This window comes from Poeciliopsis prolifica, unplaced genomic scaffold, assembly GCF_027474105.1.
Source record: "Poeciliopsis prolifica strain line A6 unplaced genomic scaffold, Auburn_PproV2 SCAFFOLD110, whole genome shotgun sequence".
In the NCBI taxonomy this organism is placed as follows: Eukaryota; Metazoa; Chordata; class Actinopteri; order Cyprinodontiformes; family Poeciliidae; genus Poeciliopsis; species Poeciliopsis prolifica.
This window is the reverse complement of record NW_026562485.1, coordinates 587,509-605,749: the sequence shown is the minus strand read 5'-3', so window position 1 is coordinate 605,749 and position 18,241 is coordinate 587,509. Positions and strand designations below refer to the sequence as shown.

The 18,241-nt window shown below is 44.0% G+C and overlaps 1 pseudogene; it reads right to left on the bottom strand.

Annotated features, from left to right (window-relative positions):
• Positions 1 to 5,407: 5,407 nt before the first annotated feature.
• On the bottom strand, positions 5,408 to 14,865 carry LOC129354462 (transcription factor E3-like; annotated as a pseudogene).
• Positions 14,866 to 18,241: the final 3,376 nt, after the last annotated feature.

The window sequence follows — 18,241 nt, the reverse complement described above, 5'->3', positions numbered from 1 at the left end:
GTTTTGGAACGTTTAGGAGCGTTTCAGAACGGTTTGGAGCGTTTCGGAATGTTTTGGAACATTTCGGAGCGTTTCGGAACGTTTTGGAGCATTTTGGAACGTTTTGGAACGTTTTGGAGCGTTTTGGAGCGTTTTGGAACATTTAGGAGCGTTTCGGAACGTTTTGGAGCGTTTCGGAACGTTTTGGAACGTTTTGGAGCGTTTTGGAATGTTTAAGAGCGTTTCGGAATGGTTTGGAGCGTTTCGGAACGGTTTGGAGCGTTTCGGAACATTTTTGAACGTTTCGCAGCGTTTCAGAACGTTTTGGAACGTTTCGGAGCATTTTGGAGCGTTTCGGAACGTTTTGGAACGTTTTGGAGTGTTTTGGAGCGTTTTGGAACATTTAGGAGCGTTTCGGAGCGTTTTGGAACGTTTAGGAGTGTTTCGGAATGGTTTGGAGCGTTTCGGAACGTTTTGGAGCGTTTTGGAACGTTTCGGAGCGTTTTGGAATGTTTAGGAGCGTTTCGGAACGTTTTGGAGCATTTTGGAACATTTAGGAGCGTTCGGAACGGTTTGGAGCGTTTCGGAACGTTTTGGAACGTTTCGGAACGTTTTGGAACGTTTCGGAGCGTTTTGGAACGTTTAGGAGCGTTTCGGAATGGTTTGGAGCGTTTCGGAATGGTTTGGAGCGTTTCAGAACGTTTTGGAACGTTTCGGAGCATTTTGGAACATTTAGGAGCGTTTCGGAACGGTTTGGAGCGTTTTGGAACGTTTTGGAACGTTTCGGAGCGTTTTGGAACGTTTAGGAGCGTTTCGGAATGGTTTGGAGCGTTTCGGAATGGTTTGGAGCGTTTCGGAACGTTTTGGAGCGTTTTGGAACGTTTTGGAACGTTTTGGAATGTTTCGGAGAGTTTTGGAACGTGTTGGAGCGTTTTGGAACGTTTTGGAGCGTTTTGGAATGTTTAGGAGCATATCGGAATGGTTTTGGAGCGTTTTGGAATGTTTCGCAGCGTTTCGGAACGTTTCGGAGCGTTTTGGAACGTTTAGGAGCGTTTCGGAACAGTTTGGAGCGTTTCGGAACGTTTTGGAACATTTCGGAGCGTTTGGAATGTTTCGGAGCATTTTGGAACGTTAGGAGCGTTTCGGAATGGTTTGGAGCGTTTCGGAACGTTTTGGAACGTTTTGGAGCGTTTTGGAATGTTTCGGAGCGTTTCGGAACGTTTTGGAGCGTTTTGGAACATTTTGGAGCGTTTTGGAACGTTTTGGAATGTTTCGGAGCGTTTTGGAACGTTTTGGAACGTTTTGGAGCGTTTTGGAACGTTTTGGATTGTTTTGGAACGTTTGGAACGTTTAGGAGCGTTTCGGAACGTTTTGGAACGTTTCGAAGCGTTTTGGAACTTTTTGGAGCGTTTTGGAATGGTTTGGAGCGTTTCGGAGCGTTTTGGAGCGTTTTGGATCGTTTCAGAACGTTTCGGAGCGTTTTGGAGCGTTTTGGAATGTTTTGCAGCGTTTCGGAACACTTCAGAACATTCTGAAGCGTTTCGCAGGGTTTCCACCTGCCAGAGGAAGCCGCTGGCAGCAGGTTTTCATTTCGTCCGCTTGACACTGGAGCATAAACAGACGATCAAGTGGAGGCTTATCAGCTGCAGCCAGACGGCTGAGCCTCCCATCAGCTCCGGGTCACACCCACAGAACCAGAACTAGAACCAGACAAGTCCACTCTGAATTTCTTGACCCACAGGGGTGTCCAAAGTGTGGCTTGGGGGCCATTTGTGGACCCTTGAACTTGTTTTGTTCAACCCCAGACCACGAGTCAAGAAGGTTAAAATTTAAAACTGGAAACAGCTGATGACCCAAAAATGTGGAAATTGTCAGATTTACAGTCCAAAGGCCTTTTTAAGTTTTTATTAATTTAATTTAAAAAAGAAATGTTTTGCATATTTGTTTATAACATTTCCCTGGTAGTTTAAATTTGCCAGCAGAGCAAAAGTTTTTACACCCCTGATGTTGATGTTTCCTTTTTCGTCTCCTGTCCTGTTGGACGCTGTGGGACACGTCCCCTGGTCCACCGGTGAGACAAACCGACACAGACGTCTTTACAGACAATCATTGGGAGGACATGAAAGAAAAAACCGCAAATGAGACCAAATGCGAAACATTTTTCCTCCTTAAAGCGTCATGACTAGAAGTGAAATAAGAGAAGGATCATGTCTGATTGTCCTCTGCGCTAATCAAACATCTTTCCAGAAGTTTTCTTCTCAATTGAAATGTTTTCAAACACGGTTCAGTTTTCCTGATTGTCCCTGCAGACTGCTGCGTCCACTGCCTGCTGGCCTGCCTGTTCTGTGAGCTGCTGTCCATGTGCTCGGCGCTGGGGGAGTGTCTGGCCTGCGGCGTGGGCGGAGCCAGTTGCTGCGACGGCGCGGCGTGCTGCTGCTGCGTGGAGGCGGCCGGCGACGCGGCGTGCACGGAGGAGGCGTGCCAGGCGGTGTTGGACTGTGGATGTTGGAAAACTGTTGCGCGTCGTCTGACTGCTGGAGGTCTGCTTGGATTGTTGCGCCATCGTCTTCCCTTCATAAGGCGGCCAATCAGGGCAAGACTGGATGATGATGTCATGGCAAAGGACAGAAACCCTTGGATTTTCTTGGTTGGTCTGATCGATCCGTATCCCGAATCAGCACAAAGGTTCTCCAATCTGAACATGAAAGAAGAAGCAAGGGGCCGACTCTAGAGTCAAATATTTATGAAAATGTGAAAGGATAATTAATTAAACATCCACTTTTTTATCATCCACTTTCTAACAACCTGGTCCCCAGTGGGGTATGGAGGAGCTGCTGCCTCTCCAGCTGCAGGGTCACCTGGACAGGTCGCCAGACTGTCGCAGCGCATTGTTCTTTATCAGCACTTCTAAATAAAGTCACTCTGGGTCAGATGGTTAAAGACCCATGTCTCATAAATTAGGATTACGTTAATTTTGTATTATTTGCATGTGATCATGTTAGCATGTTGTTATGTTAGCATGTTGTCATGTTAGAATGTTGTCATGTTAGCATGTTGTTATGTTAGCATGTTGTCATGTTAGCATGTTGTTATGTTAGCATGTTGTCATCTCACAATGTTATTTTAGCATGTTGTTATGTTAGCATGTTGTCATGTTAACATGTTATGTTAGCATGTTGTCATGTTAGCATGTTATGTTAACATGTTGTCATGTTAGCATGTTGTCATATTAGCATGTTGTCATGTTAGCATGTTGTTATGTTAGCATTTTGTCATGTTAGCATGTTGTTATGTTAGCATGTTGTCATGTTAGCATGTTGTCATCTTACCATGTTGTTATGTTAGCATGTTATGTTAGCATGTTGTCATGTTAGCATGTTGTTATGTTAGCATGTTTTTATGTTAGGATGTTGTCATGTTAGCATGTTGTTATGTTAGCATATTTGTTATGTTAGGATGTTGTCATGTTAGCATGTTGTTATGTTAGCATTTGTTATGTTAGATGTTGTCATCTTACCATGTTGTTATGTTAGCATGTTATGTTAGCATGTTGTCATGTTAGCATGTTGTTATGTTAGCATGTTTTTATGTTAGGATGTTGTCATGTTAAGCATGTTTGTTATGTTAGCATATTGTTATGTTAGGATGTTGTCATGTTAGCATGTTGTTATGTTAGCATGTCATCATTAGTATGTAATTATTCACTGCTATCAGAAATCATAATCATAACATTAGACCTCCAACCAGATGTTGGTTGAGAAGACAGAAAGCAAACAGAAGTAAGAAGAAGTAAGAATTCTGTAATTTATCTGAGCTTTTCCTCTCGACCAATCAGAGCTCTGGATGATGGAGCTGATTATTAGGGGCTTTATATGGGTGAAACTAATTAAGCTAATTCTTGAAGGGTTTCTGGTTGGCAATACCTGATACTTTCAGGTGCATAATCAGGATCATAAAAATTTATTCCATCCGTCTTAGCGGAAAAGACTTTTAGGTTAAAAGACAAAATAAAATATTTTAAACTTTTTTTGCTGATGTTCAGATGTTAACATTCTCCAGGATTCTACTTGTATCACAGATTTACACAAAAACTACAAACTGATCACAAACGCTTCTCTTATTTTTACAAAACCGATTACATCGTCATAGAAACTCTAAGGCGAACGATTGGCTGCAGAATATTCTTCAGGCACTTTGTAGCCGTAAACTGACTGCAGCTGCGATGAACTTTTCAGTGACGCGTCTGCGTCAGAGATTGACAGGTCAGCAGGGCCGGGGTGGATGGGTGGGACAGGATGCGCAGCTGGTACCAACAGGAACACTGTGTTTGTTGGAACAAAGGCCAGGACATTCAAACAGGAAACAGGAAACCACTGAGAAGACAGTGGTTCCTGACCTCTGACATCAGTGCAGCATCAAAGACAAACCTCCCTCCTGTTTTTGGCTCTGTTTGTTAGGAGAGAAAAATCTATTTCAGTCCACTGATTGAACTGGAATCAGATGAACTAAAACACATATAGAGTCTCAGATGCAGACAGAGACAGACTGCAGGTCAACCAGAACATACACCTCCAGAAACAAGACTGGCTTTCACCAGTTTTTGTCAGTTTCAGTCAACAAGATTTAAAGCGCCCCTGCTGGACAACAACAGAACACAGATGAATGTAACTTTGTTGCCTAAGAAACTAGAACAAAATATTACTGTTAATGTATATTTGTTTTTTTGTTTTTTTTCACCTTTACAATTAATAGTTGTTGACATACTAAACTCCCACTAAAATGTGTTTTAATAATATATTGACTTTGGAGAGGTTATTAATTTGTGGTTTTCTAATAAAGTTCTAAAAATACTCAAAAGTCGTCAAATAGAGTTGGAATTAAATTGTTTTTGTTAACCATTTAATTTCTATCTTCTTTCTCAGGAGTATATGAATGACTACAATAAATATCTATAAAGCCTTATTTGAACTGACGTCACACTTGTGTAATACTTATGGAATCCCACAGATGGCAGTATCTCCATTGTACTCAGAATATCTTCTGTTTACATTGAAATGTTTCTGTCTTTTGAATTTCAATTTATGGGACATTATTGGCAGAATTGTAATTTTATGTTAAATTCTCAAATAAAATGTATTTTTTATATTGAAAACAGACTTCATACTGTCTCTGAACACATTTGTTTCCTGAATTTTATTCTGTTTTTGAACCTTTTGCTGTTTCTCATTGCATCAGTACAATATTTGAGCAATTTGCTCCAAAGATGGAAAACAATAACAGTTTGAAAGCAGAAAGTAAGTCTGTTTGGTTCACATCAGTCTGTATTGTCTGTTTTCCTCATAATGCTGATGCAGAGACAAATTATATATCTGTGACTCTGGAATTGTTTTGAGAAAAAGCCCATCTGTTGTACATGGAGACAAAAACATTCAGGTTTTGTTTGAATATTTATTCTATATGAAAGATAACAGAGTATGAAATGTAATAGTTTTAAAAAATACAATCTTAGCTAACATTATAAACAGACTACATGTAAACATCATTAACATAAATGAAAACAGCATGAAGGACCAGAGAAACAGATTTCCCTTTGTGACTAATTCCAGGTGATCCCGATGACGACAGCTAACAGCAGAAATGATTGCATTTAGCTTCATTTTCAGTGGCTGAGATCAGAAACATGAACAACAGCAGAGGATGTCACAACTTCCATCCATTTCCCTTGGTTGAGTGTGTAACACTAGATAGCACTTTGAGCTAACAGCTAAAGACATGAACAAAATTCTAAGAGTTTGGAAACTTCTCAAATGTTCAGAAATATCAAAACATTTTTATTTTTTGCTTGATTAAAAGGTAAGCAAATCATCATGGCACAGCTAAACTAACATACAGCTAGATGTTAGCATATCATGACCATGATAGCATGTCATCATCATGTTAGCATGGTCATGTTAGCATGTTATCATCATGTTAGCATGTCGTGATCATGTTAGCATGTTGTGATCATGTTAGCATGTTGAGATTATGATAGCATGTCAATATCATGTTAGTGCATCTACTGCCAGATACAATAGACCTCCAGAGGCAAAAAACAGTCCAAAATAAATTCATAATAGATGAATTTCTACTTGCATAACACTTGATCAAGTGCAGAAGACTCGGACTCTGTCTGCAGGAGACTAACTGACCTATGAACCAGGAAGAACTCCTGACAAATGGGTCAGGTAACTTTCCCACAATCAGGACTTCAACAAAACTGGCAGCAAAACTGGCACTGATACATGAGCTCTCTTAAAAGATGCAAGCATCACAGTGAGTCAACTCTAGAGTATCTGCCAGTCCGGAACCACAGGGTCCAGGGACCGGTCCTTGGTTTCCCTTCTGTAGGTCCTGGACTTTGTCTCCAGCAGGACATTGAAACACGGACATAAACAGGAAGTAAACAATCCAGACCAGAAAAAATTCTCTTCTTGTTCATAAAATCTCAATAAAATCTTTCCAGCACACTGATTATAGATTTCTGTGAATTTACAGCTTTGTACAATCAGGTGAGCAATCTGAAGCCTCACCTGCTGAACCCACCGACCTGCTGAAATCAGCCAAATGAAATGACAGCTTGTTATTTAACCACCAGTCAGCTCTGGTGTTGATCCGTTTTAAGGTGAACGTAAAGGTTTGCATGGCAACACTGTGAGGAAAACGTCACCATGGTGACACAGCGATGACTCGCAGCCGTTAGCAGGAAGTGATTGCCATGGTTATGTTGTCTGTGTTTAATAATCTGAATATGTTGGACATCACAGATTATAAATTGTTCTATTGATTTCTTTGATAAATCTTTGACCGGTCCCCTCAGCCAATCAGAGACTAGCCTGTGGTGACATCATCAAAGATCCTCGTCCATGCTGAAACTGCTCCGCCGGCTGCTGGTCTTCGAGGCGCCGCAGGACAGCAGCGGGTCGGACATCACAGCCCCGCCCCCGTGTTCCTCCATCAGAAGCCCCGCCCCCAGGCCGCTCAGCCCCGCCCCCAAATCTGCCACCAGGTCCGTGGAGAAGACGGCGGACGCCGGGTGGGACTCATCCAGGTCCATGAAGCTCAGCGATGGGTTGGGCAGCAGCGGGGACAGAAGCGTCTGGGGTCCACAGAGACGGAGGAAGAGGAGACACTGTGAACGCGAGCCTGCAGCTCCAACTCCTGTCACAAAACACAAATCACTTCAGCAAACACAGGACAGGACACGCCCCTTAAGTAACAGGCTGCATCTCCTCACCTGAATACCCCCAGGCTCCGCCCCCTCACCTGTTTACTCCCAGGCTCCGCCCCCTCACCTGTTTACTCCCAGGCTCCGCCCCCTCACCTGTTTACTCCCAGGCTCCGCCCCCTCACCTGAATGCGCAGCAGCAGCGAGCGGTTGGTGCTCTCCAGCCTGCGCTGTCTCTCCTCCATCTCTCTGGCTCTCTGCTGCTCTTTCTGCAGTTTGCGGATGTAATCCACCGACGCCTTCAGGATGGTGCCTTTGTTCCACCTGGTTTCCCTGAACAGCCAATCACACAACATGCCTTGTTAAGCCCATTAGCGGTGCCATTAGCTGTTAGCGTAGCATGGTTAGCATGAATACTGACGGGTCAGAGGACTTGGGGATCAGTGCTCCGAGCTCCTTGATGCGGTCGTTGATGTTGAAGCGCCGCCTCCTCTCGACTGAAACATGAAGGTCAGTTTAAGTCTGGATAAAGAGTTTTGGTTTTCACATCAAATCAGTCCAGACATGTTCCTCTGATGTGGAATGAGAGTCTGTCTTGACTTCCTATTCCAACAGGAAGTCCTGAGCTGTGATTGGCTGAGTGGTGCAGCCCTACTCACTCAGGTTGTGGTTGTCCTTCTTCTGCCGCTCTTTCATCAGAGCTTTGGTTTCCACATCTACAGCGACAACAAGAAGAAGGAGAGGAGGATCAGTCAGAGGTGAGCAGCAGGAACATAGGAGGGCTCTACCGCAGACCGGACTGGACCGGTCCGAACCGGGTCTGGGTTACATTGTCACATTTACCTGTTAGCTCCTGCTTGACGGCATGCAGGTCGGCCGGGCAGCTGTTGCTAAAGGTGATGGTGGGCGTGGACATCCTCCGTAGACATCCAGCATGTTCCCCGCTGCCGGCAGCTGCAACAGGCCAATCAGAGGATGATGTGAAACACGTCCTGCTGCAGGTAAACCAACACCTGGACAACCAGTTGGTTCCCACTTTATCTCATTCATTTTGACACAGTGGCAACTTTGCAGTTGTTTGTTTCTGGTTCGATTGTAAATGTGACTCACAGCTACATCTGCTCAATGAAACGTCTTCTCTCAGTTCATTCCTGCTTCAAAATAATCTGATTGGACGCTGGATAAAGCTGTTGCTGTGTTCAACTTGTGCTAAGAGCAGATAGCCTCCAAATGAAGCAATGCTAGCCTAAAATAGCATCTCAATGCTAACATGCAGCAGCTAATGTTAACATCAGCAACCACAGTACACATTTCTAAAGTGTCTCCATCAACGATCAGATGAAATTATTGGAAAACCCTTTGCTCCAATCTAATGGTTGAAGAATCCAAAGATTAAAAATGATTATCTCTGTTGTTGAGATCAGATGTTTATAATAATATTATGTAGCCAATAATGTAGCCACAAAAATGGCGGCTGAATCAAAAATGTTGATTTTGTCGACATTTTTTTCTTCATTACAGTCCATGAAATCATCTGGATTTTAAGTGAGTCCCAGAACTAGTTTGATCCAAAAGCAGCTAACGGTTCCACATCCGACGCTCCTATTTGGAGAGAATCGGATCAACTGTTTAGCAAACTAATCCCAGTTCCTGTTTCTGTCACCAGGGGGAGCTGTTTCACCTACGGGATCCTCCTGGTTCCATTCAGGACCATCTATCGGTTCTGGCTCAATCCAAAAGGTCTCAGCCTCACTTGTTCTACTGGGATGCTGACCTGTTAACTGATTCCACTGGTTTTACTGGTCACTTTCTAGCTGGATGACAATCAGCCTGAGTCCTCCTGGTCCGTTTCCTGCCAGAACCAGTTTGTTTTTAAAGGAAACCTCTGACAGACAGAGGTTCTGCTGACTGAAGCATTTTTGAAAACAAGCAGTACAAAACCTCCAAGATCAGCAGGAAAACTCAGAGCTGCAGATACCCAGCTTTACATGGCCTGGAAACCTGGAAACCCTCCTGGAAAACCTAGAGAACATTCTGGAGGTTCTGGAAAACTGTCTGGACCTGCAGCATCTGAAGCTCTGAAAACAAAACAGACTGCAACTTTTACCTCTGATTTAATCCTCCTCTTCTCATGATCCGGCAGCAACACCAAAATCCTCATGTTCTCAGCTCTCTCACACACACCCTAACACACATACACACATTAACGACACACACACAGTGAGCTGCAGCTCTTCCTCTTTCTGTTCAGACAACTGTTGAAAAATGGGGAAACACGTCCTTTAAGAAGAACAGAAAACTCCCACAACTTCATTATCTCCCTGACACACACACACACACACACACACACACACACACACACACACACACACACACACACACACACACACACACACACACACAGTGAGGCTCCGCCCACTGAGAGGGGGAAGTGTGGAAAGCTGAAGTGAGACTGAGTCAGCGGCTGCAGACTGTTGGTCCTCTGAAAGAAACACCGAGCGTTCAGTCTGCCTCTTACTGGCTGGCTGCAGAACAGGACATAAGCCCCGCCCACTTCACACGGTCAGAGTTAAAACAAATCACTGAGCAGTTGGACTGATCCAGAAGGTTCTGATTAAGCAGAACATCATGTGACAAAAATCAATTGGATAACCTCCGAAAAGGTACGCCCCCTGGCCACGCCCCTGTGATGAGTGGCCACGCCCCTTTGTTGCACTCAGACTGCAGGTGTGATGACTGCATACCGTGGTGGTGAGCTGCAGGCCGGAGTCGATCAGAGTCAGAAGATCCTCGTTTAGACTTGACTCCAGGCTGATGATGTCATCAATAACTGTTTCCTCCATCTAAAGAAGAAGAAGGAGAGATCAAGAAGAGAGCTGGAGGTTGGATGGATGGATGATGGATGATGGATGATGGATGATGGATGATGGATGATGGATGGATGGATGGATGATGGATGATGGATGGATGATGATGGATGGATGGATGATGGATGATGGATGGATGGATGGATGGATGATGGATGATGGATGATGGATGGATGGACGATGGATGGATGATGAATGAATGGATGGATGGATGATGGATGGATGATGGATGGATGGATGATGAACGGATGGATGGATGGACGATGGATGGATGGATGATGGATGATGGATGGATGATGGATGGATGATGGATGATGGATGGATGGACGATGGATGGATGATGAATGAATGGATGGATGGATGATGGATGGATGATGGATGGATGATGAACGGATGGATGGATGGACGATGGATGGATGGATGATGGATGAATGGATGGATGGATGATGGATGGATGATGGATGGATGGATGATGAACGGATGGATGGATGGATAGATGGATGGATGGATGGATGGATGATGGATGGATGATGGATGGATGGATGATGGATGGATGGATGATGGATGAATGGATGGATGGATGATGGATGGATGATGGATGGACGATGGATGGATGGATGAATGGATGGATGGATGATGGATGGATGATGGATGGATGATGAATGGATGATGGATGGATGATGGATGGATGGACGATGGATGATGGATGATGGATGGATGATGGATGGATGATGGATGATGGATGGATGATGGATGGATGATGGATGGATGGATGATGAACGGATGGATGGATGGATGATGGATGGATGGACGATGGATGATGGATGATGGATGGATGATGGATGGATGATGGATGGATGGATGATGAACGGATGGATGGATGGATGATGGATGGATGATGGATGAATGGATGGATGAATGGATGGATGGATGATGGATGGATGATGGATGGATGATGGATGAATGGATGGATGAATGGATGGATGGATGATGGATGATGGATGGATGATGAACGGATGGATGGATGATGAATGGATGATGGATGGATGATGGATGGATGGATGATGAACGGATGGATGGATGGATGATGGATGGATGGACGATGGATGATGGATGGATGATGGATGGATGATGGATGGATGGATGATGAACGGATGGATGGATGGATGATGGATGATGGATGGATGATGGATGAATGGATGGATGATGGATGGATGGATGATGGATGGATGATGATGGATGGATGATGAATGGATGGATGGATGGATGATGGATGGATGATGGATGGATGATGGATGAATGGATGGATGAATGGATGGATGATGGATGGATGATGGATGGATGGATGGATGAACGGATGGATGGATGGATGATGGATGATGGATGGATGATGGATGGATGATGGATGGATGATGGATGATGATGGATGGATGGATGGATCAGATCAGTTCTGGGAAAAGTGCAGCAGCAGCCTCGTCTCCAACAGGAAGTGGTTTTCTTGGCTTTCTGCTGCCTGACTCAGATCCTCTGGAGGCGCCGACTCAGCAGTTGCAGCCAGACAGGAAGCAGTTAGAGCTGATGCTGCTTCCTGTTGGATCTGATGCTGCTTCCTGTTGGATCTGATGCTGCTTCCTGTTGGATCTGATGCTGCTCCTGTTGGATCTGATGCTGCTTCCTGTTGGAGCTGATGCTGCTTCCTGTCCAACTGTTAGGCATCACAGGACCAACTGCAAACCTGCTGCGGCCGGCCCGGTTCTGGTCGTTACCTCCTGCTTTGGGCTGCTCTCATTGGACAGCGTGGCACCAGAGTCCTGCTGGGGGGAGGAGCTTGGCTGCTGCCCTGGCTGCTGATTGGCTGTCATGGTGTTGGACAGGTATTGGCGGACCTGCTGCCTCTGGGCCTGTTGGATGTGGTACCTGGTGGGGTTCTCCAGGTGAGTTTGCACCTGTTGGAAACAAGGGTCGTCAGCGCCAACCTCAGCAGCTGGAGTTTCCTGCTGGGCCGGACCGTACCTTCAGCACCTCCACGGGAACCTGGGCAGGTGTGCAGGGGGCGGAGTTAGCCAGAGTTATGGGGGAGGAGGAGTCGCTGCAGCGCTGCGCCTCCCTCTGCTGCTGTGCCTCCTTCTGCTGCTCCTCCAGCGCCTGCTGCCGCATCAGCCCCTGACGCATCAGAACCCTGCAGGAGCAGAGCAGCAGGTGACCTGTCAGCGCCCCCTGCAGGGCACTCAGAGAATAACAGGTAACAGAAAAAAAACAGGTGAGGCTGCTCACCGGGATGACATCACCGACGGAAGAGACGATGAAGATGATGAGAGGGGATGCTGCAGAGGAACTGAAAGAAGAGATATTATGAGGTTGACTTTACAGAAAGTAGTCTGAACCTGACCAGGAGGTAGTCGGTACCTGGACGATTTAACCTGTAAGGTCACTCACCTCATGCTGATTGGCTGGCTCTTGAGCTGATAGAATATGTCACTGTCTGTGGGAATCAAACTGTCGACCTCGATGTCGGCCACAATCCCAGACTCCATCCTTAAACACACAAAAAATCAATCAATCAGAACCAATCGGAATCAGTCGACCAATGAGCTGACAGAGTTAGCTTCATCATCTCATGAGATGTCCTGCAGACGGAGAACTGCAAACACTGGATTACAGAAAAGAAGAGGTACGTCTGGTAGCTGTCTAGCTTCACCATTTCCTGAGTGAAAAGATGTTCTGGTTTTTATGCCTTTGTGGGTCCCCTGGTAACCGGTCAGGTTTATGGGGTCATCTATGCTCAATGGGACGTGTTACTTAATATTCACAGGAAAACTGAAATTTATGAATAATTTTGTATTTACAACAGGGGGATGCTTTAGGAGAACAGGGACAGTCTGAGAACATGCGGGAACATGTTGGTACAAAAGGACATTTCCGATGTTAGCAGATTTTACAAAAAATTATGTTACTGATTAAACATATTTCTAATTGTGTTTTTCTTGCTACATCCACATCTGATTTGAGATGTCGGTCAGTTATTATTGTTACAAAATAAAGACCATGCCCGAAATTTGGCTGTAGTGATGGACTCAGACCTGAACTTCCAGAGCTACATAAAGACAGTTACAAAGTTGGGCTTCTATCACCTGAAGAACATTTCCAGGATTAAAGAACAAATATCCCAGAAAGATTCATGTGTTTATCTTTAGCTGAATAAAGATAAATGCAGCAGTGTCTTCACAGGCTTGACTAACAAATCAATGGTCCAGCTACAGCTGATTCAGAATGCTACTGCTAGAGTTCTGACTAAAACCAGGAAGATAGAGCACATAAACCCAGTTGTACGGTCCTTCACTGAGAGGAAAGACTAAACTATTGATGGTAGTTTATAAATCACTGAACATTACATTAAAGATCTGCTGCTGTTGTTGTAGCCTTCCACACCTCTCAGGTCTTCTGGTTATGGTTATGATTCTGGTCTGCTCTGCATCCCCACAATCAGAACCAAACATGGAGAAGCAGCATTCAGCTTCTATGAACCACAAATCTGGACCAAACCTCCAGAAACTGCAAAACAGCTGAGTTCCTTTGAATAAAGGCTAAAAACCACGTGATTAGAGTTTATTAACTAACAAACTCTGGAAGACTGATCAACATATTTGATGTTGATTTTGATGGTGGTGTTAGATTTTGTTTCAATATTGGTTACAGCATTATGTTTTGTGATGGAAAGCTCTTTGAACTGCCATGTTGTTGAATTGTTTTATATAAATAAAATTGACTGTCCCGCTCAGGTGTTTCCCAGCTGCAGTTTACCTGTTCATCTAAACCTTCGTCTACTTTTGCTTTCTGTTCCCACGAAGCTTTATGTGTCTGAACAGATCCAGGCCTGCAGAGCAGCTGTGACTCATCGCGACTTCACCTTCTCTCAATAAAATCCAGCTGTACCCAAAACAAGGTGCAGAACAGTTTCCCAGAACTGATCTGATCCGGGTCTGAATCCCAGTGAGAACAAACAGATTCATGGATCCAACAGCAGCTGAGGTGGAGTCAAAGCAGCGTGAGAGCAGAGGAAGGCTGGCTTCCCTCAGCCTGAAGAGGAGGAGGAAGGAGGAGATTCCTGATTGATGAGTCATCACAGAAGGTTCAGGGGTCAAAGGTAAAATAGAACACAACAACAATAACCTACCATCATCATCTTCATCAGAGTGCAGATTCAGCATTCCACTCTGACAAATATTAACTTTACTGCTGCTTCTCTCAAGCTTGATCAGACCAAACTCCATTCAAAAATCACCACATTTAAGCCTCAACTCTAACTTTAGTTTTCCTCCTTTGAGATCCCCGCTCGTTTCACGGATCTATGCCAATAATATTCCAACAGAAATCACGATTATTACTGAGCCTTGGTTCAGACCCGGGGTCTGACCCGGGGTCTGAACCAAGGTCTCCGTTTGCATAAATAAGGCAGATATTTTATCCATAACTCCGATCACCTCAGAACTTACAGTTTCTGGCCGGAGTCCGGTAACAGATAACGGAAAACGCTTCCAGACTTACTGGACCAAGTTGAGAGTTTCAGCCGAGTCCAGGATCACGAACACGGTGTGCGGCTGAGGAACCGAGGCCTCCTGATGGTTCGGCTCGGTTCGGCTCCAGTTCTGCTCTCCGGTGCGGACCTGATCCGAACCGACGTCTGACATTTCTTCAGAGAGGCGCAAAGGAGCGAGATGTTCCTGCGGGCCCCGGGATGAAATGAGGCGCTGCAGCGGGGAGCCTCACAGCGGGGAGCCTCACAGCGGGGAGCTGAGACTAAGACAGAGGAGGAAATCTGGGCCTGACACCGAACCACACAGAGCTGCAACACACAGATCAGACAGGCACCGTCTGCTGATCTAGCATCTCTGTTTCTTTAATTTGTTGGACTTCATTTGTTACATCTACAATATTTCCCCTAAACATTAAGATTTCCCCCTGAATAAATACAACTACCACTGCTGTTATTCTTAAAGTCATATTCAGAAAACTGGAATATGCCTTCTGATGAGCTTGTTTGCCAGAGTATATTTTGAAAAATAAAGTTTTAAGCAGTTATTAAACATAGTTTTCATTAAGTATCAATTTCTGCATTGAAAATATTTCTATCATCGGTTTAATATTTTAATTAATTTCATTAACTGTACAAATAAATAACATAATTAACAGAAACAAAGGCTTTCAAATAACCACCTGGATCAGAAATAAATGTAAAATAAATGAGCCACACGAAAAACTAAACTGATTAAATAAATTGGTAAATCTGTTTTGATAGCTTTTTTATTCAGTTTATCGTTTTATATGACAAAACGCAAATTTAGCTGTTCTTATTTTTATAATTCAACAAGCTGAGTCTCTATAGGAGAGAAACATCGGAAATTAAATAAATCTTATTTTTAAAATGAGCATTCATCCAAAGAACACAATGTCGACTTTCATATTTTATTGTCATTATAAAAATGTGTCCAAAAAAATTTTTATTGCTATTTTGATGAACGCAACATTACCTGAGATTTCATTTGATTTTACAAATGCATCGAATCTGAATCTTTTTTCTAGGTGTTGTGTTTCTATGTTTCAGTGGGCGGGCTCAATGCCCGCCACTGAGCTCCCTTTAACCAATCAGCTGCTTCTTTCTTTTAGGAGTTTCCTGACAGCCAATCAGTTTCTCACAGGCCGCCATGTTGTTTGTTTTGTCAAAGATGTTAGGAAAAGAGGTGGCGAGGGCGGTGGTGTGCTGGGATGGGGGTGAGGGAGCGTTTGTGACGGGGAATTCCCAGGTAAAGTCATCCTCCTGAGCCCTGATTGGCTCAGCTGAGCCGTCACGTTCTGCCCAATCTGGAGAGTCCAAATGAAGCTGAGGTTGTGACGTAATCACACAGCTGACTCTGAAAATAAGAGCCGCTGATGACAATTTTTGATCTGTAAATCAGAAAAACATAAAAGAGTTCAATGAGAGCAGAACGTTCTGCGTTCAGGAAAAACATCTGGATCATCAATGACATTGTGTTCATTGTGTTCCCGCGATTGACTCAAACAGTTCCTGCTGTAATTAGGGTAAAACTGGTGGAGAGATGAACACCTGCTGGAGCCGCTTTTAGCTGCAGACGTCATAGGAAAAATGACATGAATAATTAAATCTGTTCCTGAAAACGTCACAGGAACAGATTCCTGCTGACTTCAGTTGTACCTCAGAATAACGCCGCCAGGTGGCGCCGTCGCTTCTCCCAAGAAGAGCAGACAACAGAAATCCGTTAAGCCATTTCATCACTTTTATTTTTTTCATTACAACCTCATTTACTTTATTTTACAGAGGTGCATGATGGGTAATAGACAGCGACAGCATGGAAGGCAGTGGCCGGCCACTAACCAAAAACCGTCCATCAATCAATCAATCAATCAATCAATCAATCAATCAATCAATCAATCAATCAATCAATCAATCAATCAATCAATGTGACAATAACAAGAAATTTTAAATTCAGCAGCTGCATAAGTTTTGGTATAAAGCTTATGCAGCTGTTGTTGTTGTCATGGTAACAGGAATCCAGACAGGTGTGGTTGCCATGGTAAACATGGACACGCAAAACTCCCTGGTCCTCTAAGATGTTACCATGGCAACTTGTCAGGAAATGAACAGAAACAGACGGGGGGGGGGGGGGGGATTATTGATTATTGACTGAAAATAAAGTTCATTGAGCTTCGACTGAAACCGACTGGAAATACCTTGATGTAACCAGTTAGAACTGGTTTCAACAGGACATACCTGGCTGTAACTGGTTGTAACTGGTTGTAACTGGTTTCACCCTCACCATGACAGTTCTGAATGTCTATAACCAGTTAGTCAAATATAAGTAACTGTCAGGAACTATCCTTTACCAGTTCTGACCAGTTCTAACAGGTTAACCAAAGCCTAGCTAGGGATACTTGACTAGTTGTTCAAATTTGTCAGGATGGTTGGAATTAAACATTGATTAGAACAACGTGTCAAAATAATCTGGGCCAGTCAAACCAGTAGCTATCAGTAAGCAGAAATTGTCAAAACCTTTAGCAATCAAAGCCAAAGAATGAGTGAAAACCTATAAGAACCAGTTACAACTGATGTAAACTGGTCCAAACTGATCCAGCTAGAATTTTTACTGCTAAAATTAAAACTGGCAGGAACTGGTGAAATCCTGGAAGAACCAGTTGGAACCAGTTAAAGTTGTAACACCAGTCTGAACCAGATACAACCGGTTTGAATTGGTAACAACCTGCAAGAACTAGTTGAGAAGAGAGAAGAAAATTCTGTAAGAACCAGATACTAGCAGTTAAAACTGGAAAGAACAAGTGAAAATTTATGAGAACTACTTAAAACTGCTAGCACCAGTCAAAACCAATTAGAACCAGTTGAAATTGGTCAAACCAGTGAGAACCGGTGGACATCAGTCAAACTAAAGAGACTGATTTAGAACCAATAAGATCAATCCCAAACCAGTGGGATCCATTGAGAACCAGTTAGAACTCTGCTAACAGGAAGGCTTCAGTCACACTGACAGAAACAGAACAAAACAGATCAACTGAAACAAAGACGCTAACAGGCGCCGAAAGACCCGGTGGCCATTTCCTTCCATCCTCACCGCTCCACATGCTAAACACACGCTAACAACAAATGGTGACTGCCAAACAACCAATCAGAGAGCCAGAAATCCAGAACCTAAAGCAAGAACCTGTCCTGTTCTGATGTGTTAGCATAGCTTAGCACAGTCACTGGAAGCAGAGGGAAACTGCTAACATCAAAGACCAGGAACGTTCAGTCAGCAGGTGGCACTGTGACAACCACAACCACAAGAACATGGGAACCTTGGCAATTCTTCTTGTTCATCATAGCAGCGGCCATATTTATCTCTACAGACCGAAGCCTCAAACATGTCAGAGGTTCAGATGGACTCTGAAGAGTCAAAGGACATAAAAATCTACTCAACTTTGATGGTTCCAGGAACCGGCCTTCAGAAACCAGAGAAGAGGAGGTTCAGGTGTGGCAGTGAAAACAGAAAGGATTCAGGATTCAGACATTTAGAATACAGAAGTTAAGGCAAATCATGAACCTGGATGTTTCAAACATGTTTTTTTCTGTTTCAGAATGTAAACTGGAGCCTGGCACACCTGGTGCACCTGGTGCACCTGGAAC